The sequence below is a fragment of the Bombus affinis genome, chromosome 4 (assembly GCF_024516045.1).
Source record: "Bombus affinis isolate iyBomAffi1 chromosome 4, iyBomAffi1.2, whole genome shotgun sequence".
NCBI lineage: Eukaryota > Metazoa > Arthropoda > Insecta > Hymenoptera > Apidae > Bombus > Bombus affinis.
The window spans coordinates 10021132-10044207 of NC_066347.1; the positions used below are offsets into that span (position 1 = coordinate 10021132).

Sequence of the window (23076 nt, forward strand, 5' to 3'; positions counted from 1 at the left end):
CTCTAACGAAACCGCGAACCAATTGAGAACTTCATTCGACACGCGAGAATTCAACCGTCTCGATTTTGGCGACACTTCGATACCTTTCGATATAATCGACTAGCGCTAAGATTGTAATGGCAACACGATTAAAGAAGCTAGCAGCGCATACTAGCGGTGACGAGCAGGGACACGCGAACAGACGGGCGACGGATTAGAAGAGCAAACAGACGGCACGGAACGTAGAAGAAGAAGAAGAAGAAGAAGCGTTAGGAAGAAAGCAGGAAACAGGCAAACAAAGTGGAGAGCTTAGGCAAGAAGAAGCAAGAACCGGGCGAATAAAAGCTGTGCGCGGAAAAGAGAAAGAGGAGGCAAGAAAGAAGAGAGGAAGGAAGGGAAAGAAAAGAGGAAGGAAGGGGAAGAGGAGGTGGAAGGTTTCTTCCTTTTCAAGTCTCGCCATAGTCGACGATAGTAGAAGGCGCGCGTGGCAAAGTAAAACGAACGAGTAAGAGAGAGCAAGAAAACGGTGTAGAAGAGGTTAGAGAGTATAGAGTATAGAGGCTGGAAGAGCTAGAGTGAAGCAGAATGGAGCAGAATGGAGAGCGCGAGACGCGTAGGTACACGTACACGGTAGCTAGCGTCTATATTTTATATCCGGTACACGAGAAATGTCGCTAGGGCGCAGACTCGAGGCAATCGGGGTCGGTCGGCTCGCCAGTTACTTTTCGCGATCCACCGTGGCCGCTCTGCCGCGGCGCAGGTACACACAGGTCGGACGGTCAGTCTCACCACGGAGTTCGTCAGTCCGACGACGGATAGGGAAAGGGGAGAACGTAGTGTTCGCGCGAGATCTCTCGTATCTAACCACCACGCTTCTCTCTCGAGATTTTGTTTCGCATCTCGACTCGAATGCCCCGCATAGAAGAACCTCGACGTCAGGCAACGTGCGAACGTAAAGGAAATCGAGCAACGGGTGCGCATGTTGGCATGCGTTAACATACGTTAACGAGATTAACACGCGTTAACAGAGATTGACACGCGAGGAAGAAATACACACGGGAGAGGCAGGAGAGAAGGACGATAGTGGCACGCGAGAGAAGAACGCGGGAGGCAGGTGAAAAGGGAGAGAGAGTAACTGTCAGCTTACCGATTGTACTGGGGCTGCATCTGCCGCACAAAAGCACAGCTTGCGCACTGTTACGTCGCGTTACCGAGCTACTTGCGCGAACCACTGAACTGTGCCGCTCGGTCATCCCTGCCGAGCCAGTCGAGAGCTTTCGTGCGAAGTGTTTACGTCGTCGCGCGGTGAAACACACGCTCCTGTTACCGCCTGTCCGTTTTTGCTGTTCGCGTTATCCTTTCGTGTGTTCCTCTTACGCGTTTCCTTTTACCTACTTTGCGCCGATTCGTCTTCTTCTCTTCGTTCTCTCCTTGTCGCGTTCTGCTTGCGTTCTGTCAGCGGTTAAACAACCGGTTAAGCGAAATCAGCTGGTGACGTTGTTTTGTTTTGGACTGTATCGTCTCGTCACGTGTGACACGAGCTTCTATCTATTACATAATCTTACATATACTCGTGAATGTCCGTAAATCAGTGAATCGTTTCGATCGACTCGTTTTTTAGCGCGTAATCGTGCATCCTAGTCGTGTTTACGTAGGGGACAGGTTTTGTCGCTGTTCGAGAAAGTGAAACGAGAACGAAACTTTCTCGTCGCGTGTGAAGGGTAAAAGGATTGAAAAGTCCCGGGGCAAACTGATCGGCGGCTAAGCGTGTTTCGACGAGAAAAAGTGCAGTGAAATGAGAACTGTTTGTCCGGTCTTCTGAATCGGTTAATATCTTCTTAACAACGAAGCGACGCGACGGTAGAAAGCGTACGCGCCGTCACATTCCCGTAGGATTAAACCGCGCGTCCATCCACGGAACCTTATCGTCCATCGTGGTGCTGTCGTTAATATATGCCGTTGTTAGCTCGCGTCAGCGTATGTGATACGGCGACGCGCGAGTAAGAGAGCCGTTTGGTCGACCTTGGTGAACTGTAGTGCGGCAAAGTGACCTCCACAAAGTGCAACGACGACAAAACCATACAGCCTCGAGACGTGATCGTCAGCATCAATGATAAACGGAACCAGAGCATCGAATTAAGGTGAGTTCCCTCGTGGTTACGAATACAAACTATACGTACTATATGGATATCGGGCGGCTGGAGATATCTTTACCGCGCGATTCGATTGATTTGCAAACGTGAATTATTCGGGTTTGCATGGCTGGGATTTAATTAGAGAGCACGGCTGCTTCGAATTAATCGATGGGAATTTCGGGGAATGAAATTATAATTGGCTAGGGTAGAACTATGAATTGGACACACCTACGGATACCGTAAAAACATCGTGGTCGATTGTTCTACCTTTTTTTATTCCCTTTTCTCGGTGATTCACATGTACACACACTTGGAAAATGTTTTTTCGATGTCGATTAATCCCTTTTGCGTTTATTCCCGCGCAAAGAAACAGGAGTCGCCTGTAAATGTTCCGTTTAATTAAACGATGGGCGCTTTGAGCCGCGCGTCGCATCGCTTGAGTCACGTATTAAAGAGAGAAGAAAGTGGCACGGTTCGTTATGATTTTTATATTTCCGGTATTTGTTCTATTCCCTACGACCTAGATACGCGTATACGCTTTTTTACACGGTTGGTTGAAGCGTCCCGACGAAATAACGATTGTATACCGAGTAATTTCGAAGAGGGTTGGGGGATTTGAGAGGACGTATTCACGAAAATAAGCAAAAAATATTTCCTTAATGTGGCTTTGCGCATTGACTTCGTGTAGTCTTTTGTTATATTTTAAAATCTTACAATAAGGTATTGTTTATCATTACGTTTAGTTGGAAAACGGTGTAAAAAATTTGGGAATGTGCAGCATTCGCGAAGATAAACAGGAGAACAGTCGTCAATGTAGCAATCTGCAAATATAATTCTTATATTTCCTTGTTTCAAGCTGAAACAGTACAACGAAATGCCTGTGTCTACGTATGAGGATTTGAACAAATTACGAATATTATATTACCATAAAAATATTGAGATGATCTGAAAGTGTACAAATGTACACTTGTGCCTCTTTTTATCATTTCAGTTTATTTCAAACGTGCAGTATCATTGAACGCGTCTGAGCAATTTTACGGTATACTACTTAGAAATTCAGTTGATCGAGAAATCAACATAGAAATTCTACGTAGCAATCTATTATGTTAAAATAAATTCGAAACACGTTAAACACGAAACCATGTTTATTTCGGAAAGTTATCATATACGTTGAATTTCTTTGTAAACATTTTATAGTTCCTGTCACGATACGAGACGTTGTATTATATCCTTACATTATATTGAAGCCGTTAACCGCAAATACAGCAATTTCTCAGTGTCTGCAAAGTATATTAAAACAGATTCGCAGATTTACATTAACCGGCTCGCGGTTTGCCTATTTTTATGAGCGTTATACACTTTTAAAACGTTCGACCCATTTTTCAGATCGCCCCCGTATTCTTAAAGCTTCGAAACTAAAGGAGATGCTCCTTTCCCTCGCAAACCTTCGAATTCTTCGAGAATCGCGCGAAACTTTCCCACGCGGCTGTACCGATCCGCTTCGAGCTCGCACCTCCGCCGCTTCTCTCTCTTTTCTCACGGATAAATTTGATATTTTGCGACCGAATTTATTCGTTTCGTGCGCTTCGACGTTCCTCAATAGCAGGTACAACATTTTTCAACGATAATTCCACGCGTCTTCTGGTAGTACTTTTGTTAGTGTGCTTTATGCGACATTTTTCACTGCGCTGTGACATGAAGAAAATTTACAAATATTCTTGTAAGATTTTAGGGGTTTGTGATACTTATTAATCACAGAATTTTTAAATATTTTACTATCTTCAGTAGATTCATAGCTACCTGAAATATAAAAATAGTCATACGATTATCTTAGTCATTAGTTCATGATCATTAAAACTAGTATTTTTTGCAAATATTTCCACACATACAGACAAGTATTCTTGTAGATTCGTGTAATGTCAAGAATATTATGAATAATGATATTTTATGCAAATTGAAATTTTGTTGTTCCAGGTGGTAGATGTTATATTCAGTACCTTACTATATCTTCTGTGAAAACTCGCATTTTGAGCGTATTAACGTTGAATTAGTATTGATTTCAGTTAGCCAGAGATCTGAAAGAGGATTGAGAGTTAAGAGCATTAAACAGTCACACATTCATACTTAAACTGCGAGATCCTTTCTCAGTAAAGCAGTCATTGAAAGAAAAGTAATTTATAACCTTTAAAGGCGTTCAAAAATTCATTGATTACCTTGTTACTTTGTAAACAGTACCCTCTTTCGGCGATGAAATTCCTAAAATATTAGAAAGATAATAGATAATGTAAAGCTGTACAATATTGTGAAATGTATTCCGGCGAAAGTAACTTGTACCGCGGATCTTATATTAATAATCGAAACGCTAAAAAAGGCCTTTACCTACAGCAAATATTTAAAGTATTCCAGAAAGTATAGAATATATCCAAGCTCTAACATCTTTCTCCTATTTCTTTACAGTCATTCTTAATTCAAATAACGTTCAACTTTGCGGCCATAATACTGTATTTACTTTGCAATCGTTCAAAGCTTGACTTTTTCTCTTTCTCTCTCTTTCTTTCTCTTACATCTGCTTTACTTAATCGGTGTATCGAAGAATACCTTTATCTCTTTAACAAACGTTTTAGGTTAGTCGATTATCGTATTGTTGTGAATTAAAATGAACAAAAATCCAACGATATTAATTTTATGCCAGGGGCTGCTAATACATTAAAAGTAAAGTTTACCGCAAATCTCCGTAAACAATCTGTCAAACAACGCGCGGGCTCCACGCGACCATGAATCGCGTTTTGCAAAACCCGCCAATGGCCTCGGCGCGATATTCGTTAAACGTAATTGCCGATTAAACCGGCGAGGTGTATGCGCGCGCGTTTCGAGACCGATTAAATTAAGTTGGTCGCTTTTACAAAGCGGCGAACCACCGTGGAGGCCGCTCGTTACATGGTGCACGAACTTTTATCCGCGCATCGCCAATGATCCCGCCATAAATGATCCAGTCACGTGACAACTCGCCAGTAGCCGCAAGTTATTCGAGTAATCGTTTTTATTACAGAGTATGCGGCTAATTTCCGTGGCGTAACTCGATTTCACGCGATTACAAGTCCACCGTCGCTTTTAATAGCTATTAATATCGGCTCGATGACGTTTTTAAATGGCAACTGGGAGAAAGAAAGGAAAAAAGCGGACGTAATTCTTCTTGGTATTGCAACTCGATATATAACGTTAACGGTGATCTGCTGGCTTACGCCGATGAAAAAAAAAGATTGTGACACGATACGTCGCTCTATTGCTTGACCTGTGCTCTACAAAAAGGTGAACTCTTTTTTTTCTTCTCCTTTCGTTTTTTTCTCTTCTACTTTTTTTTTTTTTTTTTTTTTTTTTTGTTGAGGTCGAGCAATGTTGAGAGCAATGTTTAGAAAGAGGACGAGTTTTTAATGCTACGTTTTACTGCGCTTTAACGCTGCGTTTTATTTATCTCCCGATGTTGCTAAAATCCCTTGATGTTGTTGAAACTCCGGCTGGGAAACGGAAGAAATCGACGTTTGTTTCTAAGAGAGTGCAATGCAAAAGTCTCTTTTCAAGCGATAAAAAATATTCAAATTGAGAATTCATATCGTTTGAGCTTGCTTCAAATACTTTTGTTACGAAAAAAGTAATTCTTTAACCAACAGCTAGAAATATAAAATCACGATGGATAGCGAAGTATATGCAGATTAATTATTACTATGATAAATAATGGAGTTTTTGATTGAAATTAAAAAGAGGATTCTCGGTCGTCCAATACTTAGCAGGAAGACGAACGAGACATACTCAACCTGAAGTAATATTGCATAGGCCACAGATGCATTTTCTACTCGACTCTGTCGATAATTTTTTCAACAAATGTCGCTAATTGGAGGGGCCAGCGAACTCTTGGTAAAAGTTAAGCTCTGGCCGCGTCGCCGTTATTTACAGTTTTATCAAAAGTTCCGGAATCTCTGACCCGTCGACGCGATTATTCCTCCGAGAGGGAAGATTAAATATACAAATGTAATAGAAATTAACTATGCTCGGGATACTTGAAGTTCTCGGCGTTTCTGCTTGATATTTCCGTAATTGAGAGGGAAATGCAAACAGCACTATTTTAAATTGCCAGCGAATCGCGAATGCGTGTCAGAAAGAGAGAGGGAGATAGTAAGAGACAGAAGAGAGAACTCAATCGTTTCTTCTTAAATGTTTGTAATATTTTTCTGGCAGCCAAAGCTTTTAATATTGAAGATTATTCTTCCGATTTCTATATCTGGTCTATAACACGTAGATTCTAAGAAGAAGGTAATATTTCCTGAGAATTCGAAGATTCGCAATCGAGAATTTTTAGTATTTTCATATATGATTCAGGATATTTTCTAGTTATAAGGAATATCTAGTTATATGGATATATATTATTACAGAAATTTATAATTCTTCTATATTCGCCATTCATCTAAATTACAAAGTATCGTTCCTTGGATACCTTTAATATCTTTGGCATTCGTCACTCTTAATTATTCTATTTTTATAACTTCGTTTCCAATGATTAGATACAACCATTTATCCATTCTATTTAAAACAGTCAATCATTAAATTTGAAATAATATTTCTCAAATATTTTGATATCCTGTTACATTTTATAACTAAAAATATTCCCTTTTTCGCGTTAGAACGAACTCGCATTTATTCCGGAAACTGCAAAATAACACCGCCTCTTCCTATCTATTATCTATTCTCTATTTTTACATGTCATTTTTGCTAACCAAAATCAACTGCCTCGATCAATGAAAGATGAAATCTCTCACTGAAGTGAAAGAAAGCTGTATTCCACAATATTTAAATTTCTATCACTTTTCATACTGTAGCGGTATCTTCATTCAATTCTGCTATAATCGAGCAGCGCATCGATCGTCAGTAACGAGTAAATAAGAGGAAGGAAAACATTTCCACGCGAGTTTTCAATTTCGCCCCGAGGAATGTCTAAACGGAGTCACGCGATCGTCGTCGATGCACGAATGATTGATCATGAAACGTTCTTTCTTTCTAAGAGTGATTCAATAAGTGCAATCAGATTCTTAACTAATCGTTATACATCTCGCAGAAACGCAGTCCGGCGGTGGGTGGCTCGATTTTCTCATCATTTCGTACGGACATACGAACGTCCATGTGGCATCCTCGTAACTGTGAGTGTAACGCAACCGTGTGTGCGTGTACGCGCCACAAAGTAGAGTCTTATGCAAATATGCTGAAAGCATACCCGGAACGTTCGCGGAGTTTTAACGCGCTACTTAACCGCGTGTTACGTGCGCCGACAGATCGATTTACCTGTGCTGCTCCTCGTCGCACTGCCTTTCTCGTGTCCATTATCTCTGTCCTCTTCCACCATTGCGTTTCTCTACTTCGTTGTCGTTTCCACTTGTGTTCCATGATCTCCGACCTGTCCACGAAATTTCATTGTTGCAACGTGGATCATTAGTGATGATGGAACAGCGAATTTTGAGGAGTATGCGCGCTAATGCGAAGGTTTTAAAGAATATTCGAATGAAGTATTTCTGAGGACTTGTTCATTGTTCGTTTGAGAGGTTATACGATAAATAAAGTACGTGTGAGTACCAGTGAGGATCATTTAAAGGCGTGTTTCGAGCGAAAGCTTGATTTTAGGAAATGGGATGTTTTAGTCAGCCAATTATCAGTCAATTATAATATTATCTTTTATCTTAGTGTTGAAGAACTGCGTAAGATGTGCAGATGAACGACAGAGGTGTGCGTGGTGACAGAAGTGATTTAACTTATGGTATGTTTCATCGTATTGATATTACGAAGTGGAATACTGATTTTTGTGTTACATCGGAAGAGTTCACCTAGCTCGTTGGGTGATTGTAGTTTATTTTTTTCGATGTTGATTTGGTCCATTTTTTTTCTTGCTCACTGGGATCGTTTGAGCGATCGAGCCATGGCTTGTTTAACAGATTGAATTCGTTTCGCTGCACCGTTGTATGCAAATCATCATTCGTGCAGTGATGTACAGTAGAAGTGTTCTTTGTGCCTCGCGGATGTTTCTCGTAACGATCGATCGTTTCTTGAAATTTATATAGCATAAACAGCGAAAACTATCTGAATTTATCTTTGATAGTCGACTTTAGGATTAAAAAATAATGAAAAGCAGCCACATTTTATATTCAGCAAAAATTTTAAATAGACTCTCGGTCGTAGTTTCAAATGAAATGTGAATTCGCAGTTTAATTATTTTCATATATTTAGTATCGTTCATAGTAGAAATTTCTGTTACAAATATACAATTGAACATGTCGTAACATTATTCGAAATTTTAATTTAACATTATCGATGAGTATAACAAATAGTAGCCGACCTAAATTTATAATATTTATGAAGCAAGAAGAAGAACCGTAGATTCTTGATGGAAGTATACGGTGGAAAGGTAAAATGAATTTAAAGCGTGTTATATCATAACGCATTGCTATACATTTATATAAAATCTCTTTTCCGCATGTTCCGTTGCCCATGTAAAATTGCAATTTCGTATTATAATGTTTATATTATCGATATTATTTATAATTTCCGAATGAATTTTCGGCACTGTTGCAAGTAGCTTCGTTAAAAAACCGATAGAGATTTCCACATTGAATAACATTATATGATCGCGATCCGTAACATAATCAGTACTGGCATCTTTGTACTCGGTAAAACAATGCGCGTATCGTTTCTGCATACCAACGAAATTTTTAACAAAATACCGCCTCCCTTTTAATCCAGGAAATTCGCTGCGTATTCCGCGGGGCTCGTTACTCGGTTTTGTAACGAAATTTATGGAAGTGGAATTGGAAACAGAAACTTCTGACTTTAAACGATATTGCTTTCTCATTTACACATTTTACGCAACTTATCGAGCGAATTTCAATACACATAATAGGAAAACAGGTGTAAAAGTGAATAGAATGTTTAATCATCGTTTAACAAACTACATCCGCCGGTATTTATAAACGTTTGCAAGATTTATTTAGATTTATTATCTTTTAATTCATTATATTTGGATTCATCATCTTTTGTATTAAAATTGTTACATTTATACAGTGGAGATAATCTTTGAATCTTTAAAATTTCTCTCAACGTTCACTTTTGAAACACGGATATTATTAATTTTGCATATCAAAATTTAATTGTTATGCCTTCTACTATTACAAAGTTTGAGTCGAGTTGCTCGAGATAATCTGTATAGTAAATACGAAGCAATTCGTTAGCTTTAAAGCAGAAAACAGATGCAACAAGATCTCTGTTACAAAGTACAGAGCAGCAATTGACTAGTAGAAAATTGATAAATTCCTCTCCTTTCTTATTATGCAGAAGCCCGTGATCTACGATTGGTTCGCATGACCGACTGCTTTGTATATTATCGAGCTTCGTTTCTCAGAAGTTTCGTACAAGGCAAACGGACTACTGTCCCGCTGTCGCGGTGGAACTTCCGGGAATATCGAGGGGAAATTCATCGGAAAAGAAAAGTGATTACCGCGCCCGGTGGCACTAGGTCAAGTATAACTAGAAGCGAAACGTAAAAGCTGTTGTTACCGGGCGAAGGCGGGATTTCTTTCCTCCCTGAATTAGCGTTCTCTTCCGAGAAACTCTCCATTCGCATATTCTACTCTTTCCACCTCTCCGCCCTCTCGCCCACAGAAGCGTTCTTTTATTATTCAAATGAAATTCCTCCTCTCGAATCGTTCTGGGGAATTTACGGATGTTTTTGTGCGCGTTTATTCGTCGTTATTAACGAGCAAAATCTCTTTGATACAAGCGTCGCTGTTGTATTCGCAGCAGATAAGTTGCGCTGATTCTTAATCGCGTGTTAATTTTAATGCGAATTGATGCTGTACACGGGTGTACAGTATATCATACAATTAAACGTGATGTTCTAGCTGCAATTTCCAAAATTTCGGAAATATAAATGAGAAACGTGTCGCCGCAAATTTTAATAGTGAGTTTGACGTTTGGAAAATTCTACGATGGTAATGTTTGTGATTAATTACAGTTATATTTCTCCGCAAATAATACAAAAATATATTATATATATATTATATGTTAAATTAATAAAAATCGAGTGAAGTAAATGTAAAGTCGCTATCACAGTAAATTAATAATAATCACAAAGCAGCAATTTATTCCTATATAAATCACATAGTAATAATCGCATTCGAAGATAAATGTACACTAATAAAAAAATCAGTAGAACCATGGCATTTAATGTATGTACACGTACTTTCAATTTTCCCATTTCCACTGACTCGATCCTCGAGCAAGGTTTTTTGCTCGATCAGGGGTAGTTTGTATCGCCGACTGAAAGGTTTCAGCGATTCACCGGGTACGAGGCAGACGTCTGGCCAGAAACGATGTAGCACTTCATTCGGCTTGCAGTGCGCCCCATCTCCGCTATTCAATACCCATTAATTTTAATGGATGTTGGCGGTTAGTTTAACACGTTTCATATTCGCCGGGCACAATGGACGCCGTCGCTTCCGGGACAATTTCGTGACGGCGGACGTTAAACACCTGAGATGAGTGCGTGTAGTACGTATGTACGATTGACGGCACGGCAGCTAGAACTCGCCGCAACGAGCTTCTCGCGCAAATTGCCGCGGCAACGCATTGTAGAACTTTACGGTCGGTTCCGGAAGTGCTTTTTACGTGGTCCCGTCTACGCGAACCTCGGGAGTTTTTACATCCGCCGCGTATTACGAATTTCAATTCGCCAATGCCGCCGTCGGCACTTCGCTTTAAAATTCAACCGAGGGACGCGGCAGCATCAATTCTCTTTTGTACGTCTAAGGTGAATTTTATTCAAACGTTCGGGCGAATATCGCGTTAAAATAAACCATTTCCCTCTGCCCCTCGATCGAAATTTCTACAACAAGGGGTACCGCGATTCTGCGGCTCTCAAGTCAATTTTTCGCAGACGGAGACCTTGCCTGGGTAAGTTGCCGGAGAAAGCATGGCCGGGATGGTAGTATTACAGATTCGACGAGCTGAATGGGCAGGATTGGGTAATGGAGATTCGTGAATTAACTGGTTTAGGGTAAATGAATTTTTGTCTGGATTGCGTGGATTATGTTCGTTATACAGTGTTACCATTCGCACTCGAGTTTTTGGTATCTGTAGTTGTATTCGAAGGTGGTTCGTGTAAGATTATTTAGTTTCAACAGCTTTAATTAACTTCCATTCCATAACTTTCATTTAGGTTGTCGTTTTATATTCATAAGACTTCGACTTTTTATTATTAAGTTTTTATTAAAGCGTCCCTTGAAATACATGCTCTCCTTATGTCTAATTACGGAGTATATCATCGAAGCTTCCTCGAAATATCGTTTAAACCCTTCATTATCAATACAAGAGATTCCCCTCAATTACGCCCTTAATTTGCTAACTCACCCTTCACAAGAGACCTAACCCTTCCTCATAACTTATCGCGTATTACAAGTTTACATGTTCCTATACTACATTTCTTTTAATAATTCACGCATCTTGTTGTTACCAGACTACGAATATTTTTTTAAATATGTTTCTGTGGAACACACGGAACACGGGACGAATAATTAGAAGGGCCAAATGATTACGAGATCCTTTTGTCCCCGGGAGTTTGCCTCTCTATCTGTCTCGCTTATCCCTGCCTCCCTTTCATATATATATATATACAATATATATGTATGTATACGTCCATGCGGCCGGTATCCAATACCCATTAATTTTAATGATGAACGCGGTCAGTTTAACACGTCCTGGACTCATTGTAGCAAGCTTGTAGGCAATAAATCATACGCCCTTGTCACTGAAAAGTGCATGACTCAGATAAGTGCGGGCGTTATTTGTTACACCCCGGCTGCCTATCCAGTCGCCTCCCTTCTTTGCGTTGCGTTACACCCATGATCACGTATACATGTGCACGTTATGCATTGCTGTTAGGGAACGTGATATCGTTCTGATACGCGATCAGAATACCTGTCCAGTTATCTAGCCTACCAAGGGGGATAAAGCTCCGTTAACCAATTCCTTTTTTCCTTTACCTTACCTTTGTATCCTGTTTTCAGTTCTTTCTTGGTTTGTTCGTCCTCAGTTTAATGTTGAAATTTTTTATTAATAGAATTCCAAGGGGATTTGTTATTCGTTTCAGTTTTCAATCACTTTATCTTTCCACTTTTAACGACCTTTTCTTCATCGGAACGTGTTCTTCGCCAGCGGATTTTGTTCTTTCTTTTTCCTAGCTAGGTATTTTCTCTAATTCTTCTCTATCTATTCTACCTATATCACCTTGGTTTTCCTCTAATCCTCACATAAACACAGTGATTTTTCGCTAATGTCTGAAGGGTAATTGGGCTAGTCAATAATTAAAGATTTTAAGATTTTCCATAATTGTATTTTATTCTACAGATATTTATTCTTCAGTCTACCTATTAAATTTCTATCAAAGTAATTCAGCAACATTCCACACATATAATAAATTTTGAACAGTAAACCGCGTTCTTGAACTAAATATCTTCCAAGATCGTTTAAATTCTCTGGAACAAATGAGATCGTTGCTGGGGTATTATACGCGTACTCTCGATAGTCGATCGTCTTGGCGGTTTTGCGCTTGGTAATCGAGAGTGCTTCGTTGAAACGATTTCAACTTGGCCGGGATTAATTGTACAGGGCATGATTTCCTCATTACCCGTGACGCGGCGAATACACGATTCGTCTCTGTTCCCCGCATGCCGCGGATGGAAATCCAAAATCAGTACACATCAGCGTGCAAACGTCAAGCCGTCAGTTACGAACAAGCCTCGGTACCTCTGGTATTGGTGTGTATACAAGTCGTTAAAATCAAACGCATACGTCAGAATTGACGTTTCCTCGCACAACGAAATCTGTTTAGTTTAGCTAGTTGCGCCGCGGATTGTTAAAGTTCCATGGAATTGTATTAATCCCGCGGAAATGGCGGAAGTTTGCCGGAATATCGCGGTCGTTCCCCGTGTCTACGTACTATGTACCGTGATATTCGTTGATCTTCCGCCAGTCATGATGGGATTATTCCATTTCTTGTACGATTTTTCGTTGATGAACAAAAACTAAATATTAGTCTATTGTAGACTTAAATTTTGTTATTCTATACAGCTTATACGACAAATATTAATTTTGAGCGGATTATTTTTCGATGAGAAATTTCTTTTGAACAGCAAGTCAAAGATCAATGCAAACAGATTAATTTGTTTTGATTATAATTTTAGTAAGATTATAAAGGTGTTAAATAATCTGAAATAATTACATTCAAAAGGATAGGAAGTTAACTCGTTTGTTCTAGTTGACGGAGTGAATAACGCATAATGACAAGAAACTAATGATTGATATAATAAGGTAATTTAGATGGGGCAAGTATTTATGTCCGATTTTGATAATGTTAAGCAGACTAATATATCTCGATTAGAAAATTATACTATGATGTTTAAATGTAACGTTTGACAGTAAATCGAATTCTAAATACGTAATAATGTTTAATTTGTGATACAGGTAGAATTTGTTGGCTTGGGTCATTATTTTGTAACAGCATCTCTCGCACAGTAAATTAGAAATGAGGAGAGTTGTAATGGTGCGTCTCTATACATTATATATACATATACCTTCGACACATTCGGGTGCATGAACAAGTAATATTAATGAAAATTCATTAGTTTAATGGAATAAATACGATACTGTCAAGTGAATTTTTCATGCATGGTCTACTTGGATAAAACCGTGTTTTCTCAATGCCCGAGTTAAATAAAAGCCAGGAACGAAGTTTCAGAACGAGTTTCAGTACCATTTATTTATCAGCTGTAGGCATATAAAATAGAATACTTGGAGAAAAATATGTGGTGACTAAGATCATTTTAGATACTTTGTAATATTTAATATTTTTAAAGTAATGTATTTGTACTATTAAATTTGCATATACAAAGATTAATGAAGCTATATTAAAAGCATACAATGAAAAAATTAAAAGTAAATTACAAGCAATAAATTAATTGTTTTACAGGAATTAAATTTCTTGTAGAAATAAAAATTCCTAAACCAAATAAAATCCGATAACACACAGGAACCAATTTAAAGACAGCGTTTAAATCGATTGTATCGCACGGTACAAAAAAAGTTCGTGTCTCCGTGAAGAACAGAATAAAAATAAAGGATGGAAAGAATAACAATGAACAAGAAAAGTGTTAATATCGCTAATATCCTGGCTTATCGATTTGGTTGGTCATGGCCCGGTATACAGCGCTACGCACGCTAACCAACCGACGAACACGCGATAAAGCGTACATGAAAAAATGTTTTCTGCTTAAGCACTGAAATTACGCTAATTGCTACAGACAACCAGATTACAACTCTCCAATTACGTAAAAATGCCGGATGTTCATCCCTCTATGGCGCGTACACGCTGCATGTATTCGCGATTAACGAGAAGTGTCTGTACCTATACCATTTCGCGATCTGTAATGCGAGTATTTAGCTATACAAAAATATTCAAGTTTCATTACCTAAGTGAACTATTTATCGAGGCCTAACGATAGAATTAACATATTTTCATTTCATCATAACAGTCAAGGGTTAAATACAATATAAATTATAATTAAAACCTAATGTAAATATCAGTGTAGATGGAACTCACCTCACCTGTCCAAAGTAAACATCGCAGACTCGACTCAGTTAGCCAAGGAAAACAAATGCGATTCGATTCACATAGCGAAGAGATAAACAGACGGTCTTGAGACTCAATCGACCGTCGTCCTCGTCACTTACCTTACATTGCTCGAGAGAAAGATTATATATATCTTTTGTACAACTGAATCAGTGACCCGAATTATCTTGTACATTTTCGTTCTGACTTATTATTCTACTTTTTCCGCTTGATGACCTTAAAAGCTCGACGCATTTTCTCCGCGAAAGCAGCGATATTTCCAGTTCGATTGTCGATCAAAGTCTACTTCGATTCACTTCTTACGTTTTGTTTTAAATTTACTTCGTGAAAGACCAACTGAACATTCCAATTCCAATACAGTAAATTATGCGCAAGTTATTTCAATATATTAATGATCCTGATTGTGTTCTATGTTATATTCTTGTGATTCTTACTTTTACCGGTTACATTGAAAGACTTTTAAAGAATAGAAAATAGAATATTATTTATATTATTTAATCTGGATTAATTTCTCTATTTATGATCGGTCGTTTACTGTTTCCGTGGCATTAGGTTTTTTTTCGGGGGAAGAGATAAGAAGCCAAAGGTCTTCAGAAAATCATACACTATTATCGAAATTTTCCGCAATATTATATCTTATATACCTACCCTATTTCCATAATATTAGAATATAAGGACCTATTTTTAAATTTACTTTAAATTTACCTAGTACATATCCTGATAATATCAGACAACAGAAATGCGGTTCATACATCAAATTTTCTTACCAATTTCCATACTATACATCAAATTTTCTTTACAACCACTGCTAACTTTAATCAAAGTTATCTACATGCAACCATGTCTCGAATAATATAGTGAACTACTTCTGTATTATTCAAAAGCATATAATTCAAGACTTACAACTTGCACAAATTTTTTACCTCTACACAAGACGCATATATTATACATTATTAGGTAACCGTTATTTGATCGTACGTGTAACTCCAAACTAAAAATCTAATTAAATACCAACGATATAATTCGAGGGTTTGACGTAATTCTTCGCCGTGTTCTTTAATAATTCTCTCTGTGGTTCGAACTCCGTGCTATTCGTCCCTAATGCCTGTACTTCAATCGCATTAACAAATTATCAACTCATTTTCTCATACCGACCAAAGGTCATCCCATAAAGCTGCTGAAACTTCTGCGTAATAACTACCCATCAAAGAACACAACTCCGAGAGTTTCTTTTGGCGAGGCGAAGAAACTGGTCGCGTGCTCGTGTCTCGATCGATTCCGTGAATATTACCGAATAGATTCACTGTGAACGAACACAACGGAAGAGAGGGGTGAAGGAAAAAGAAGAAAGATAGAGAGTTTATCACGAGGCGAATTTTATCGTTGATCGTGCACTGGATCGATGAGAGAAGCTACGCTTATCGTGACGACGTTCTCGCCATGCTAGACGCTTAAGCGAGAAGACCATGGTCGTTGTTCCGTGTCCAATGTTGTCTCCGGCATTTCCGGCGATACTCAAGCAAGGTGATGCTCCTATTTCCTCGTACGTCTCGCAGCGGTGACTCGTATGACACGGTACCACGGCGCGGGCATAACTCTTCACTATGTAGGCCAACGGTGCCCGAGGTTCCCGACTTCCGGAAGGATAAATCACCATGCGAGCACGCGCGAGATAAGCTCTGACTGTTTTGCATTCGCCGTAAAAGTTGAATAGTTTTCGACTCATTTTAGACTCCTCAGTCGACCCACTTTTCTTAGTTTAACCAGTTATCGACAATTGATCGATTCGTTGATTGAGAACTCACGATGAAGGAATAACGCGGTTCCTTTCAGACAGCGAAAATTTGTGTGTGCTTCGTGATTTTCGATCGGGTTAGGGTTTAATAGGCGTTGTAATTTGGGAGTCGATAATGCAGTTTAACCCTTTTGGGGATTGATGGATCGATAAGTGTGATTAAGTAACGTAATTGGTACACATCGTGTGTGTATATGCTTGAGCGTCTGTAAGTATTTGCTCGTGCATCGAATATTGTTTACTATCACGGTATGATAATGGAGAATAAATATATTTATGTAAAAAGTGTTTATATAGGGGCAGATGAAAAGATAAATAACAAAATAAAATAATAAGAAAAGATATATAAGGTGTCGAAAAACTTTGTTAGACTATACGTCCTCTAAACATCCTTCGTTCATTTATTCCCATTTACCCCCAAGTTAATGCACACGTAAATTACATAATAACTATACTAGTTATTATAATTATATTTGTATCTATTCATACGAGGTATTCGAAATAATATTGGCCTGTACACATCAGGATATTTTCCAACGAATAATTTCAGCGAATAAGTCTCTCACAAAGAGATATCGAATCCACAATTAGAAACAGTTTAATACACGGGCGAAATCGAATAAATTTTTCTCTGGTACGCTGTATTAATTGCTGTGAGTGAATTGTCATCGTACTCGTAGGCGCCACGGTTGGCCATAATTTCGATCCATTTTGTGGCCTGCACGAGGAGCATACGAAATTTACGTGTAGATTACGTAATAGTTACGGCTGTCACTTGCATATCAATGAATCAAGTATCGACGGGAGCTGTTCTGATTAAATATTAATAGATGAAAGTGCTTCCTGTTGAACGGAAACGGAATACAAGCGCGACAGTATCCTTTCGAATCTTGCTAATGGACGTTCAACACGCGTGTTTTAATCCCGCCATTTTCCAAACCCAAGTGCGGTCGGTGGAACGCGCAGAAGTTTCGATAACAATTTATCACTCGCGGACTAAAGGTATGAGTAATTTATTTCGATTTGGCATTAGTTATCTAACTGCATTCGCCGCGTTGTGTACACACGTAATACTGTTACCGTTTATTCAGTGGAATCAGCGCGTTGAATATACTGCGTTGATTAGTATACTCAACGTGTAATCGTGGTTGTTAATTATCGGTTAGCTGTCGATTTTCTTGTATAAATTGCGTTGATTGAACGGAGGCGCGGCAAATACGTTTATTGGTGGACGGAATCGGGTTTAGGCGAAATTAAAACGTGAACTAATTATGGGCATACAATTCCTGTCTGTTGGAGGATATTCCAACCATTTCACTTTTGATGGACAATATATCGCGAGGCTTGTCTCGTTATTAAAGTAACAAATGGGAGATGGAAATTTCATACGAACATTTACAGCGAGTGATTGAGTTTCGAATGTTAAAGATGTGATAGATATGCGTGATAATAATTAATTGGAAAATGGCAACATGTTGAGAGCAAATATTATATTTATATTTTTATAGAAATTACCGAGCAAGACTCTCCGAGAACCTCGCAAATAATGTTCCAGTATGAATAACAAGGTACTGTCGCGAGATAACAGAGCAATCTAGTTGGAAGTAAATGTTTCGTTTCGTAAGTCTGTTTCGAGGTACAGTTAAGAGCAAGCACGTTCACTTCCGGTTCCGTTACGTACCTCCGTTTGTCTAATAAGCTTGGACATGACAGCTTCCATTTGAACGCCACCATCTAATTTCCACTCATTAAGTCCGCTATAAATTTGCGTCTGACATGTATATCATATTCGAAGTCGAATCTTTTGCGGTAGTCTTTCTATTTACATAATTTTGTGCAGTTGTAATTTGTTCTACCGACTTATTCCAAATAATGAAATAAATTTTTTTAAATTTATCTTATAAATGCTACAATTTGAAAGAATATAAAATATGTCTCTATATTTCTTCCAAAACTGTTCGTTGATCACGAACCACGAGCAAATATTTCTGAAGCATTACCATGTTCTTGAAACGCGTCTATGTTCGGCACTCGAAAGAGTGCCATCAAACGTCTACTTCTCGATGCTTTGTTGGCCCTTAAGGATCCTCTGTTTCAGAATTTTTCCATGCTCGTTGCATATGTATGAAGACATTATGCCACAGAGGTCGCGTTTAATATCACGTGCTCGTCGGTGGGGTCTGCATAATTTATAGATGATTTTTAAACGGTGGCCCGGGACGAGTCATGATATAAAATAGATGTCGTGACAAATTCGCGTTCTACGGCGGCGAATCTCACGGTATATAAACGTCGGTACCACACCGTACGGAGTAATCGGCAAATTGAGGATCAGTGTAAAAGTATGGAAACTACGTTGGAGATTAGACTTTGAATTAATGGCCGACCATCCGGGAAGGACTATAACGCCTATCGGGATCGCGAACCGGGCCGGAACGGAAGATTACCCTAGGCAAACTTTGTCATTTCTGACGTTCTTCCGGCCGGTTCACTGTGTCATCCACCTTGCCTCGCCACGTCGATATCGCCAGACCCGATCCAATTACTCTCCAATTAAGTTCCGCTCATTGATTCGATCATCTTCTGTTCGTGTAACCTTATTAGCGGCCATACGTGAAGCGACTACCCTTTGCCACGTGTAGATTTTTATTTGCGATACGCCTGCTCTGGTGGATACACGGTGAAATTAACCCGAGCAGAAAATGTAATCGCGTGATACATATATCGTGGATGTATATGGATCTTGAAGTGAGGCTAAATATTTGAATTACGACAATTACGAGACGTGATTACACGATACGGTGTGTTTCGTTCGATACGAAATAAAAATTCTGTTATTACGAAATCTGATCCGTGTCGAATCAGATAATATAAGAAAATGATATGTGATTACTAAAACTTTCATAAATATACGAGAAAAAGCAAGTAACAGATCGGAGACTTTGTTCAAAGGGTACATTATCGATTTACAACGAGAGAATTCTATTGTAGTCAGGTGACGGTTCGGAATACTTGAGGTTGATTTATGGTGTGACCCGTACTGACCTATTTTCCCGAATTCTCCGCCCTAAGGCCAGTGTCAGAATATAGTATACTATAAATATTACAAAAATCTCTACGAATAACAATAACCAAGAGTAACGATCCATACTCGGCAAAACGATATATCCGTTTAAGAGATCAATCCGATCGACCAAATAACCGGTGCATTCAAGTTTCTCGGTGCTAGCCACCATTATCGAGTACGTTCTCCATTTTCCAGACCCAGCCTCAACGTTTCCCCTCCATTATTCCAGCCAATAAAAAATTACTTTTGGGGCGGCAGTGAGTCTAGGGTGAATAGAAGCCGCTTGGTGACAAAATCGAGCACGAAGACCCGGAATTGTAGAAACAGGAATCGCATTAACGTTGCCACGATAAGACGTCTGGCGAGCGGACTTCACGAAGGCTGCTCTCGTTATTCGAGTCACACACGGCAAGATAACGCTTTTCCCCTTTCGCAGAGAAGCGACGTGTCCCCCTTTCCTTGGCTTCCTGTCCACCGGGACCTCGTAAACCCGCTCTCGTAACAATCCGGTAACCTGCCCACTTTCCTGCTCTCCTCCGTCCTCTTTTCCATCTCCGTCGCACCTCCTCTAGGTTGTCGTGGCTTCTCGTCTGTGCTTGCCGTTTCTACCAGCCTCCTCAGCATCCAGCTAGATGCAACTTTGTCCAAAGCATCGTAAGATGAAAAGCGGTGACTGTTGCGACTAGACACGTGACCCATGCTTTTGGAGAAAAGGAAACGAACGAAGTGATGTTCGCGAATAAGACATGAAAGCTGTTGATGCGCAAGCTAGGATTTAAATTCATCGTTTACTATTTTCATTCTCCAAAAATGTCTCCTCTAACTTGAATGTTGTGAAAGTATCCTTGATGGATGGGCAATGGCAAATTTTTGTCTCGTTAAACTCGTATGAATAATTTTTCGTACATCATTAATTTGAGTCAATTATGGTAATTTTAAATCATTGTATTTATATTATGAACGCGCGTGCATGGTAGCTGGCGGAAATGGTTCCATGGCTCCTTCTTGGTCTCACCGACTAGGAAATTACGTTCTTTGATGGTCGCGTGCGAGACTCACGAGAAAAAGTTGGCAAAATGAGCGAGCTGAAGTGACTCCGGAGACCGGATACGCGCGCTGCCTGAGCTTCGTTTCCGTTGCATCGTTTCCCCTGATCTTTGACTGACTTTCGTGGAAATTTCCCTTCTCTCGCATACACGTGTAAGATTTTTTCCTTTTTCACAACTGCACCAGAAGCCAAATTTCAAAGACTGTTTGGACTAGCCCAGGTTAGTTTGCGTCAAATTGCGCACCGGCTACTTTGAATCGCGTCAATTTTTGAAGTTACAAAGTTCTATGCTGAAAGACCGAGTTTGCATGGTGCGGATTTTTGTGTAGGATGGAAGGCAGAGACCGGTTTTCAGGAAAGAAGGATCGAAGTTCGTTTGGTTGGAAATGTACGCGAAGTTGAACAACTTTTTAGGCAAAGAGTGGAAAGAGTCGAAAAGAAGTAGATTTAATTACTAAGTAGTTCTGCATTTAAGATTTTCTTGTAGTTATAGCGAGACAATAGTCATATAACATTCGCTCAGTATTGAGTGCTACGTGCAAATATATCAAAAAACGTAATTTGTTAATGCAAGAACAGATTCTATATAAAATTATTTAAATGCTGCGACTTCGTATTTTCAAATAAGCTACCAAGAAGTTAATTAAGTTCTCAAGGCGAATGATCCACCCTCTTTGAATTCCTTTTACCAAAACTTCACTTTCAACGACCTCAAATTCAGCAAATCAAACATTCCTCGAACATTTGCGAGTTCACTGCTCACCTTGAAACAGTTTTACACACAACATTCGAGCTAACTTCCCTTTGAGATCCTCTTGCAGGCTCCTTTATAATCGTCCAAAGAGGCGTGTTTCTAATGGGTTGAACTACTAAACCACGTAAATCGAGCGTAATTCTCTCCGGATGGATTAATAATTTCAAATAGTCGTAGCGACCAGGCGCGAATATAACCGTTCGAATAATTACAGAGATGCTTATGGGTGCATATTTCAGCGTTGAACAAATGTCAAAATACACCGCTGGGCGAGCGCCAAAGTGAGAACGGCAAGGATATATGTGCCGCTGGCAGGGTCATGGGAGGGAAACTATACGTTGCGCATAACGTTGAGTCCATTTTCCATTATATTCCGATGAAATATAAACCGTGCCGTAAATAACAATCCTTTATACCGAACGTTGCACAGAGGGCGAGTGAACGCGCGCACCTTCACACACTTATACGCACACACATAGCAGTAGCCGGGTACGTTAGTGCGATCAAAAGATACGCATGAGCCGTCCCGCAAATGCATTAGGCAAACTGAAAATACACGATACCGCGTTCGCACCATTAACATTAGAACGCGCCGCCATCACCGATCAATTAATTACGAGTTCGTTGTTATTCGCCTTGCAACGTGAAGGAGAAGATGCATGACAACCTGTGGCGGACGTGTCGAGTGACGATTCTTGTGATCGAAGGCTCTGCTGGTTATTTATGAGGCTTTCGGATATTTATACAAGAGAATCTAAATAAATAACGTTTATTGAATATGACTGCGTTGATTAAATATTATAACCTTCAGTTGTGTTACTTTTAATGAAAATTACTTTACCTTCACGTTTATCGTTGTATTGGCATCAAAATTAGAAAGTCAACTTGTTATATCCCTTTCTCATAGTCTTCGTATATCTAGAATTATGAAGTACAATGTTAGTGTAGTTGACAGTTGATCATAGATTTATAGGGTGCGAATTTTATACAAATGTGAAAATGTACAAATCGCTTATTTGTCATGTGATGGACAGAAAAATTAAAAACAAGTGTTTTTGACTGCTAAATAATTTAGGGATGAAACAGTTAACAGAGAATGATACGAATAGCGTCGCTAAGGGATAGTTATGTACGCTGTTTAGATTAACGAGTTATGAATTCGTTTAACACTGAGTACGGATATAGAATGACCCCCATATACCATATCTGTTACAAATTAACGTTGCAGAGCCAAGTTTGAATTTTAGATGAAACGAGGATACAGAATAATTTCGATCTTCGGGCGCTTGTTGGTTTATTAAATCGCGTGTTGCCCTAGGTTGGCGTACTCTTAGTTAGGTTGGCACACTCTGGTCTAGTTTTAGACTCTCGTTATAGTTAAAACTCTGTTTTACAGTTTGATAGTCTGCGCAGTTTTTCAGTCGTTCGCAGCAATGTAATAAAAAAAGTTAGTAAAATTTATCTGTGTTACACGGACAGTGTTTTTGTATCATATTTTTCATAGTGAATTCATTTTCTTCATACTATATTGTATTATATGATGATTGATATTAGGATGAGTTATGCGAATCCTGCAAGAG

General features: G+C 39.2%; 1 protein-coding gene across 5 annotated transcripts in view; it reads left to right on the forward strand.

The window, feature by feature from the left end:
* Positions 1 to 729: 729 nt before the first annotated feature.
* The window catches only part of LOC126915260 (teneurin-a), a 695244-nt gene continuing 672897 nt past the window's right edge, over positions 730 to 23076 (forward strand). For 3 of the 5 annotated variants that reach the window (XM_050719759.1, XM_050719762.1, XM_050719761.1), the window contains exon 1: positions 730 to 2120. The gene's annotated coding sequence lies outside the window, so the exon portion shown is untranslated. The remainder of the gene's footprint in view (positions 2121 to 23076) is intronic. The other 2 variants (XM_050719763.1, XM_050719764.1) reach the window with 1 other exon arrangement.